General features: G+C 37.9%; 1 long non-coding RNA gene across 1 annotated transcript; it reads left to right on the top strand.

The window, feature by feature from the left end:
• Positions 1–6,682: 6,682 nt before the first annotated feature.
• On the top strand, positions 6,683–9,874 carry LOC127502962 (uncharacterized). Its single transcript, XR_007926970.1, has 2 exons — positions 6,683–8,969; positions 9,147–9,874. It is a non-coding gene; the product is annotated as an uncharacterized LOC127502962 (long non-coding RNA).
• The last annotated feature ends 20 nt before the right edge of the window (positions 9,875–9,894 follow it).

Raw genomic sequence — 9,894 nt, 5'->3', positions numbered from 1 at the left:
TTTTTTAATTAATTGTCCACAAATTCACGATGGGGAACTAATTAATGAAGCAATTCTTTATTTATTATTAAGCTATTATTTAAACAATCAGCAATCAATAAGGAAAAATCCATACTGATCAACTTCAACCATCTCCTCCAGATTATTTTTATAACAGTTGTGAGTTCATTCATGTTTTGGCTATATATACACAGTATTTATATAAAATATCTTCACCTCAATGGCCTTTGACTGTTTAATGCCTTAATAAGATCAATAAGTGTGGGTCAAGAGAGCAAATATTCAGATGTTCCATGTCTGTGACGGCACCCTAAATATGACCCAGAAATTAACCCTGTACCAACCACCCCAATCTTCCGTGTTAACAAACTGATTTAAAGTCAGTTTAACTTTAGCAAATTGTCTTCTGATGATCTGCATTAACACACTGGGTGAATCACCTCAGAAATGAGATTTCTTTTTGTTAACTCATCTGTTACCTAAGCTCTGAAGCAGATCCTCCAGTGTTTGAACAGTGGGCAGAGCGGCTGTCTGGATAAGATGAATGAACTGAGGTGCCGTGTTGCATAAGGTCTGGCCAACTTACAGTGTGAACCCTTCTTAAGTGACCACCACAGACAGCTGAGAGATGCCTCTCTGCCACAATATTTACCCTGCAAATATTTTGGTTTCCATATTTGAAACTGACAGAGAATTGCACTGTATACTTGTTTAAAGCTTTACTTCAAAACGAGTAAATTGAATGTAAATTTGCTAAATTTGTGCTCTTGATTTACCTAACAGTTTTATTATTTATTATTTTTTTAATTATTATTTTACTATTTATATTATTGGTATTATTATTACACATAATTATTTTATTATATTTTTATAATTTTTAATTTCTTTTTTAATTGTTTACTTGTTTAAAGGTTTAATGTATGTATATATATTTATACAACAGTTCTTTCTGGTTCTCGAATCTGATTGGTTGATAGCTGTGCAATATTTTAGTGATAACAGCACTCCTACCTTTTGTATCACTCCGCTTGAAGCTACTGTCATGGCGGCCGAGCAAATCCACCGTAATTTTTGCAAATACTACACTTGTACCACGAACTGTAGTTTTAAGAGTTTTTTAGGCGAGAATATAGTTGTTTAAACATAATAAAAGCTACACAGTTAAGAAAATATTGTCGGTGTTCAGGCGGAAACCGGCTTGTATCTCTATCTTTCCTAAAAAATATTTCCTCTTCTTTTTTTATTTTGTTTTTTTAAATAAACAATGCTATAGGTTACCCTTTATGCCTGTATGTGGTCTGATCTAACAGATGAGCTACTGTAGCTCAAATTGCTCAAGAAATGAATGCTGGTTCTGATAGAAAGGTGTCAGAATACACAGTGCATTGCAGTTTGTTGTGTATGGGGCTGCATAGCCGCAGACCAGTCAGGGTGCCCATGCTGACCCCTGTCCACCGCCGAAAGTGGGCATGTGAGCATCAGAACTGGACCACAGAGCAATGGCCTGGTCTGATAAATCACGTTTTCTTTTACATCACATGGATGGCCGGGTGCGTGTGCATCGCTTACCTGGGAACACATGGCACCAGGATGCACTATGGGAAGAAGGCAAGCCGCAGAGGCTGTGTTGCTTTGGGCAATGTTCTGCTGGGTCCTGCCATCTATGTGGATGTTACTTTGACACGTACCACCTACCTAAGCATTGTTGCAGACCATGTACACCATTTCATGGAAACGTGGTGGCTGTGGCCTCTTTCAGCAGGATAATGCGTCCTGCCAAAAAGCAAAAATGGTTCAGGAATGGTTTGAGGAGCACAACAACAAGTTTAAGGTGTTGACTTGGCCTCCAAATTCCCCAGATCTCAATCCAATTGATCATCTGTGGGATGTGCTGAACAAACAAGTCCGATCCACGGAGGCACCACCTCGCAACTTACAGGACTTAAAGGATCTGCTGCCAACATCTTGGTGCCAGATACCACAGTACACCTTCAGGGGTCTAGTGGAGTCAATGCCTCGACAGGTTAGGGCTGTTTTGGCAGCAAAATCAGGTCCAATGCAATATTAGGAAGGTGGTCATAATGTTATGCCTGATTGGTGTGTGTATATATATATATATATATATATATATATATATAGTTTATTTTATTCTATTTTTATATATTATATTTCTCTGTTCATTTTTTCATTAGTGATAGGAATAAATATACATGCTAAGACTTGTTCTATTTCCAGGGCACTTTCGCCCATTTGGTATGATACCAAAGAACAGAGGAGCGAGTGAACAAACATAAGGGCTAATATTGGGTTGCGCACATCCCTATTTCCCGAGCACTCTCTGCGGGGCCAGACAAAAGGCCCACAGAAATGTGAGCCTGCGGAGTGCAGGTCTTTTTGCCTCAGATGCATGAATGAGCTCCTTTAGAGAGTGAGGCTGGAGCGAACACCTCACAGCAACACATAGTGCTGAACGAGATAAAAAACACACACTCTCACACACATAATCCTTCTCGGGCTCTCACTCAAACAATGAACATTAGACCTACAACACTGCCAACACTTGCTGCTCAGCAGCTGTGCCCATCTGATTCAGTCACTCAAAGGAGAACGCTGCATATCCTACTTTAATATGAAACCAGAGCTTTGTCTGAACAGCTACTTTACTGAAACAAATACTTGTTGCTGTTGTAGCCACTGTTCAAATCAACACCATCTATTGATCCAGTTTCTCATATACACTTAGCGGGAACAGGCACTGAAAGAGAATAGCGCAGCTTTTGTCCCCGGTGTGGGAAATTTCTTCTGATTTCACCAAACCCCAGAATGCTGCCCACCAGGTGAGAGCTCTATAGAAAATTTGTCAACAAAGTCTTTGTACATGAACACCTGGTTTGTGCATGTTTAGACATTCAAATCAGTGTTCATTTCACTATAATGTACTGGCCAATATGATAGTTTTTCCTCACAGTGGAGCATGGCTCGTTTTTGTCCAAATTAACTTATATAAAAATACATTAAAAAGGCAATTCATACATACAATGACTTGAATTGACCTCTTCTATGACAAGCATGTTTTTAAAATTCATTTTGACTTTTTTTTTCTAATGCATACAGTAAAAAATGTTGGGGATACAACTGTCCTGATATCATAACGAAGAAAAAAAACTCAAAAGAATTCCGATGGTTGCACCACATGACATTTTTAGAGTCAATAAATTTAACATTTTTTAAACCATATGAAATCAAAATGTTTAGAAGAAGTAAATTTCTAGGAACTTGGTACATATGTTTTAAAATACTTTTCTTTTTCTTTATCTTGGACACTCTTACTTGTCTCTCACCCAAGTCTCCTTTGCAAAAATCAAAACAATCCATAAAAACTGTGGAAAAAGTCTATTTATAAAGATTATGGCAGTTTGTAAACTAGGGTGTTACAAAATATACTTATATAAAACCGCGATGCAAGAGGATAAAATGTCGAGGCACATATCCACTTGTGGGTTGAAATCAAACAATCATTTCTCTGGTGACACTCCAATAATTCACCTTTCGAAATGAAACCAAAGTTTTTGCAAAGTCTCCATCAAACCTGTCTGTGCTCACTTACAGTCCCACATGAGCAATATCACACCTTGATCTAAGACATCTGCGCACACATTCCTGCAGCTCGCTCCCAAATGGAAATGTTTGAAAGGAACAAATTGATCAAAACAAGAGGCCCATATGCGCTCAAACATTGCATAACATGAGAATGTGAATGCTGGGGATGTTATCACTAGCATTCAAGTCCACTGCAGATCCAGGGTACCTTCACTTGCAAAGCTTTGCTTATCATCACCCCCATCATCCAACCATCTATCCAAACATAGCCAATCTATACAATTGATCTCATCCGCTCGGTCTCGTATCACACACCTGCGGTAGATAAAACAGAATGTGGGATGACATACATTTTAAAAAATGAGAAAACCATTTGGATGTTTTTGCTAAAATTGGATCAATTTACCTGGATAACCGCTGACAGCAAATGATTTGAGTTCACCCAAAAATGAAAATTCTGTCATTAATTACTCAGCCTCATGTCGTTCTACACCTGTAAGATGAAGTTCATTTTTGGAACACAAATTAAGATATTTTTGATAAAATCCGATGGCTCAGAGAGGCCTCCATTGCCAGCAAGATAATTAACACTTTCAGATGCCCAGAAAGCTACTAAAGACATATTTAAAACAGTTCATGTGACTACAGTGGTTCAACCTTAATGTTATGAAGCGACAAGAATACTTTTTGTGCACAAAAAAAACAAAATAACAACTTTATTCAACAATTTCAAAACACTGCTTCATGAAGCTTCGAAGCTTTACAAATCTTTTGTTTCGAATCAGTGGTTCGGAGCGTGTATCAAACTGCCAAAGTCACGCCCCCCAGTGGTGAACCACTGAATTTTCGAAACACTTATGACATAACGAAGCCCCGTTTACTGAAATCACGCGACATGAAGGTGAGTAATTAATGACAGAATTTTCATTTTTGGGTGAACTAACCTTTTAACCTGCTCTCAGTATCCAAATATGAAAGAAAGTTTTTTGTGTTACAGTCCTAATTTGTGGTCATGCTATGATATTCATCACTGAGAACTAAAAGACAACTACTGATCACATGTTACAAAACCGCCACAAACCACAGATAAAACCTTTTCACACAGAGATCAGCTGTGTATTTTTGCAGATTTTCCAAAGCCTGTGATTACAGAGCTAATTACCAGCATTCCTTGTGGGCTACTGTTTAGAGAGCAGCACAAACACTAAACACCTTATTCTGAGCCTTGAGCAGTTGCTGCACTTTTTAATGCTTTACACAGACATTTTAATGCTTTATCTGGGTTGTAAATAACAAGGACAAAACAGCATAGTACAAAAATTCAGTGAACTCTGGTTTATTGTCAATATGCATATTTATTTATCACTTATCTATAATAATAACTATAATTAATAATTATTATTATTGTTACCATTTACTATTATTTTATTATTTGACACTTTTTATTATTATAATAATAATAATAATAGGTTTTATAATATTTTATTTGATTGAATATAAAAAATCTATACTAAAGAAAAGTATGAGACTAATCATAGCAGCTCTTTGAAAGCCTCAGCATTGTTTTTATGGGAGCAGTCCCAAAAATGGAAAATGTCACTAGCTAAAAAATCTCAAAGGGGGAAAATTTCACTCGAGGGAAACAATGAAAACATTATGAGCCCAAACCAGTGGTAGAAAACATTGAGTCTTATTTAAAGAGCGTGTTGGCTTGAGAAAACTGTAGAGCTGGCCAGCAATGACAGAGTCCAGGATACCCAGACAAATTTATAGCACAGAGCTTTGAACCACCTTGAGGCTATCAGGAAAATACCTGCGCATAATACATTTTGTGAAACAGCTTACTGGAAATACTTGCAAAAAAGCTGTTACTTTTATTCTATAAATGAAACCTAATCTTAGGTTCAAATAACCATCAATTTCAGAAATAAATAATTCTGAGTACTGAAATAACATTACTGAAATACAATACTCTGGCATTCATGAGGGGGTTCTCCAGTCACTGAAGAGTGTTTGATGACCCGTAATTTGACAGGTCGCTTGCACAGTAGATGCTGAAAATTAATGTAGTTCTGACATATACAAGTGTTTTCCAATGCCTCATATAATAGCAGTTCACTTTCCATGTAGAAAGTTATTAGTGTCAAATGTGACAAACACTTCAGATTCACCTCATTTTGGGGCCCAAATGATTTGTAGTTATAGCTCTGTGATTAATGATTGCTGAAACTGCAATTGAGAGAGGTGAATCCATAAGCTTTATACAACCTAAACACCTTGAATGACCATAAAAAGGCTCTAATCCTGGTATGTTATTGAGCTGATGCATCAAGACTGGTGATGGCTAGTTGTTTAATGGTTATAGGTTTGACTTTTGGATTAAGCTTGACAGTTGTTTAAGGACCACCAAAGGATGTTGATATAGGTACACATCCTTGGCAAAATTGCGGCTCCTGTAATAGGTCAATATAGAATCACTGGCAGCGCAGCTGCATGCTAACAGAAACAACAGCAATTTACTTGAGTCTACTTGATCCGTGAGCCAGACAGCACAAATACACAATTGCATGCTTTCTATTTTTAAGTTTGGTGTTATAAATGACATAAAAGCCCTCTAATTACACTGTTTATAATATTTCAACCGTTCCACTTTAGTAGCGCAGCTTTTGTAGAATTATCTGCACATGCATCTTAAAATTAAAGAGGGTTTTTTTTAGTCTTGCCAACCACAACACAAAGTGATTTTTTTCTCTTCTGTTCCTGTTGGAAGATTTAAAGCTGTGTGCTGAACACTCTTTAGGCCATACAACTTTAGTCAAGCAAACAGTCAGACAAAACAGTTTTTGATTTTATCTTTACTTGTATGTCTAAACTGTAAACAAAAATTCTGATTGTCTAACACAAGAAATATCTGTAAATAATCTGTATGGCCAACATAATCTCATTACAAACACATAATCATTCGGTTTTTAAGTTAACTTTGTTAATGTTACGGAGCCACGGACATGACATGCAGGAAAAAAAGAGTAGGCTAAATCGTGCACACAATTTACTAATTCGTTCCCTCGATTTACTAAAACGTGCGCACGATTTACTATTTCGTTCCCTCGATTTATAAATCATGCGCATGAATAGTAAAACAGTATTTATGTAATTTTTTACCTCTAATACACCACTATGTCCAACTGCCTTGCGCATCCGGTTGATGAGGTCTGAACGCGTTCTGATGATGGAAGTGATGTCTCGCGCTTGAGTGTGTTGTCAGAGCACGTTCAGACCTCACTAACTGCACAAACCGATCGTTTCGTGTCTTAGGACATCAATGCGTCATCACAAGCCGCAGGGTTTAATTTGGATTTGTTTGTGCATGTTTTTTTTATTCTTATAGATGGTGTTACCATTTCAATGCATTATATGACTGACAGACTGCAACGGTTGAAGTTAAAAATCATCATTTGTGTTCTACTGAAGAAACAAAGTCACCTATATCTTGGATGCTCTGGGGGTAAGCAGATAAACATCAAATTTTCATTTTTGGGTGAACTATCCCTTTAAATTAAACAAATATACGTTATGTATTAATCTCACTTTAATAACCAATGTCTTTGCTGCTGACTTTTCATAATCTAATTTAACCATACTATTAAGCAAAAATTACTTTAGATAAACATCAAATTTGTGGGGCTTTTTTGTTTGTTGTTTTGTTTTGTTTTTTGTTTTTTTTGCTGAAGTAAGAGTGTTGAACTTCCTTCTCCAACGTCCTATATTTCGGTTTGTTTGTTTTGTTGAGGTTTGTTTTGTTGTTGTTGTTGTTGTTAGTAAAAACAAACAAGCAAGCCCAGCTCAGGTGAGAAAAGGTAATGCAAAAGTAATGTAACGCATTACTTTTAACGCATTACTTTTCATAAAAAGTAGCTAAGTAACGCAATTAGTTTTTTTGTAGGGAGTAACAATATTGTAATGCATTACTTATAAAAGACCTCTCTACTTATTCTGAAAAACACCAGAAGAACGATGCCCAGGCTCCCTGATCACCTGTGTGAACATGGCACAGTCCAACTACAGGGACACATGAGGACTGCAGATGTGGCTAGAGCAATTAACTGCAATGTACAGAATATAAATCACCTAAGACAGTACTACAGGGAGACAGAAAGGACATATTGGCTAACCCCGCAGACGTGTTTGAAAACTTGCAAGTGCCTTGGGAGTGGAGTGATATCTCGCATCCAAGAAATGGCAAATCTGGTGCTGTCCATGAGGATGAGATGCACTAATATTAGTTAAAGCAGCTGGTGCCACATCAAATACTGACTGCTACTTTTGATATTGACCCTCACTTGTTCAGGGATTCATTATTTCATTTCTGTTCTTCAAATGTCTGTGAATCCCAGTTGTTGAATCTTTTTATGTTCATACAAATATTTACACGTCAAGATTTTTGCTGACAAAAAGCAAGTTGAAAGTCAGAGGATGTTCTCTTTTTGATTTTTTGCTGAGTTTATATTACTTGCCTCATACAAAACATATGACTTTTATTCCCACTGACATTTCCTGTTCACTTTCATTGGAAAGACCACCTTGCGGGTGAGCAGATGATAACAATTTTCATTTTGAATAAACTATATCCCAATAGATCTATTTCATTCTAGACCTCTTTTCCTCATGTTGCTGTTTACATGCTGTCAAGCGTGTTCAAAACATGAGTTTATTCAGATTACAGTCATCAGAAAATCCTGTGGCCTCTTCTGAGGTTGAATTTTGGTTCTTTACAGATCCCAAATTAAAATCATGGTTAGGTTTAGAGTGTGGTTAGGCTTAGGAAAATTCACTGCTGGAACGTGTACAGAAATTGGTCAGTTGAATGATTTGTCGCAATGGGAGTAAAACTTATCATCAAGGTAGAAAAAAGCCCTCTGTCACGTTTTGCGTTTGTTTTTGATTTCTTTTCATGCTTTTCCCCTGTCTTCAGTTTCTTAGTCAGTTTTCTAGTTTGTTAATTGTTTCAGTTCTCCTTGTGTGCCTGCCTGTTTGTCTCCTTGGTTACTGATTAATTAGTGTCTTCAGTTCAGGTGTGTCTTGTTAATCTAGTCTTGTTAACCCCTTGTTTGCTGTGTATTTAAGCCTTCAGTTTCAGTCCAGTCTTTATCCTGTATTGTTTAAGTTACATGGTGTTTTGTGGTATAATTTCCTGGTGATTTTCCTTGTTCCTAGTATTCTATTAAATGTTATTGAATATATCTCCTTTGTTGTGCATTGAATAGTACAACACCCACCCGTGACAGAATACAGGACCTCAAACAGAAAAAGATGAGCCTGGCTGAGGGCCGCCTGTGGGGACTGAGGCAGAGAGGTCGTCCTTTGGAGAGGTATGTGGAGGAGTTTCTTAAGCTCTCCCAGCGGGTGAGCTGGCCTGACGCTTCTCTCATTGTGTTTTCATATGGGACTGGATAGGAATACCATTTGGTATAGCGAACCTGCTTGTTATTTCTCCCTAGTCGAGTCTATTAATCTTATTCTCTTGTTAAACGGTTCTAATTTTGAAGCTGAGGCAGTAAAAGAAAAGTATGTCTCATCCAGCCCCATCGAAGATGCACGTAGCATCGGCAGATCACCCTAAGTCGGTTCCCTCCAGTGGATCCATCCATCTGTCCTCTGGCACTTCACCAAGTCCTCAGTAAAGTGATTTAAGATGGCCGCCATCCATGAGCCTCGTCGCAAGATGACCGTCATCCCAGAGCCTCGTCGCAAGATGGCCACCATCCATGAGCCTCGTCACAAGATGGCCGCCAGTCCAGAGCCTCGTCCTAAGATGGCCGCTGCCACGCCTGAGCCCTTGGTTAAGATGGTTGCCGCTGAGAATGAGACTTTCCAAAATGGCCACCCTGCCTGAGTCCTCTCCAGAGCTAATGGATGACTTATGGCTGATCAGAGCCAAAAACCATCCCCGACCAGAGTCCAGTGACAGCTTCAGCCCCCGTAGTCCAGATACCCATAGCTCCGCCCAAGTAACGATACTTTTTTCGGATACCACCCTGGAGGCTTCCTGCCTTGCCTAATACTCTTAGTCAGCCTGGTTACTGAGCATTTTCAGTTCAGGTGTGTCTTGTTAATTTAGTCTCATTAACCACTTGAATACAACACCCACTTGTGACACCCTCTTGTAACATCATAAATCCCTTCGGTACTAATATTCCAACAATTCCAAATATATGTGACTCTAGTCACTTTTAAATTTATAACTAGCATCAATAAATTATCATTTTAATTTTATGTCAGAGGCATAAACTTTTT

This window comes from Ctenopharyngodon idella, chromosome 20 (genome assembly GCF_019924925.1).
Source record: "Ctenopharyngodon idella isolate HZGC_01 chromosome 20, HZGC01, whole genome shotgun sequence".
Classification (NCBI taxonomy): Eukaryota; Metazoa; Chordata; class Actinopteri; order Cypriniformes; family Xenocyprididae; genus Ctenopharyngodon; species Ctenopharyngodon idella.
This window is presented reverse-complemented; position numbering and strand designations above follow the sequence as displayed.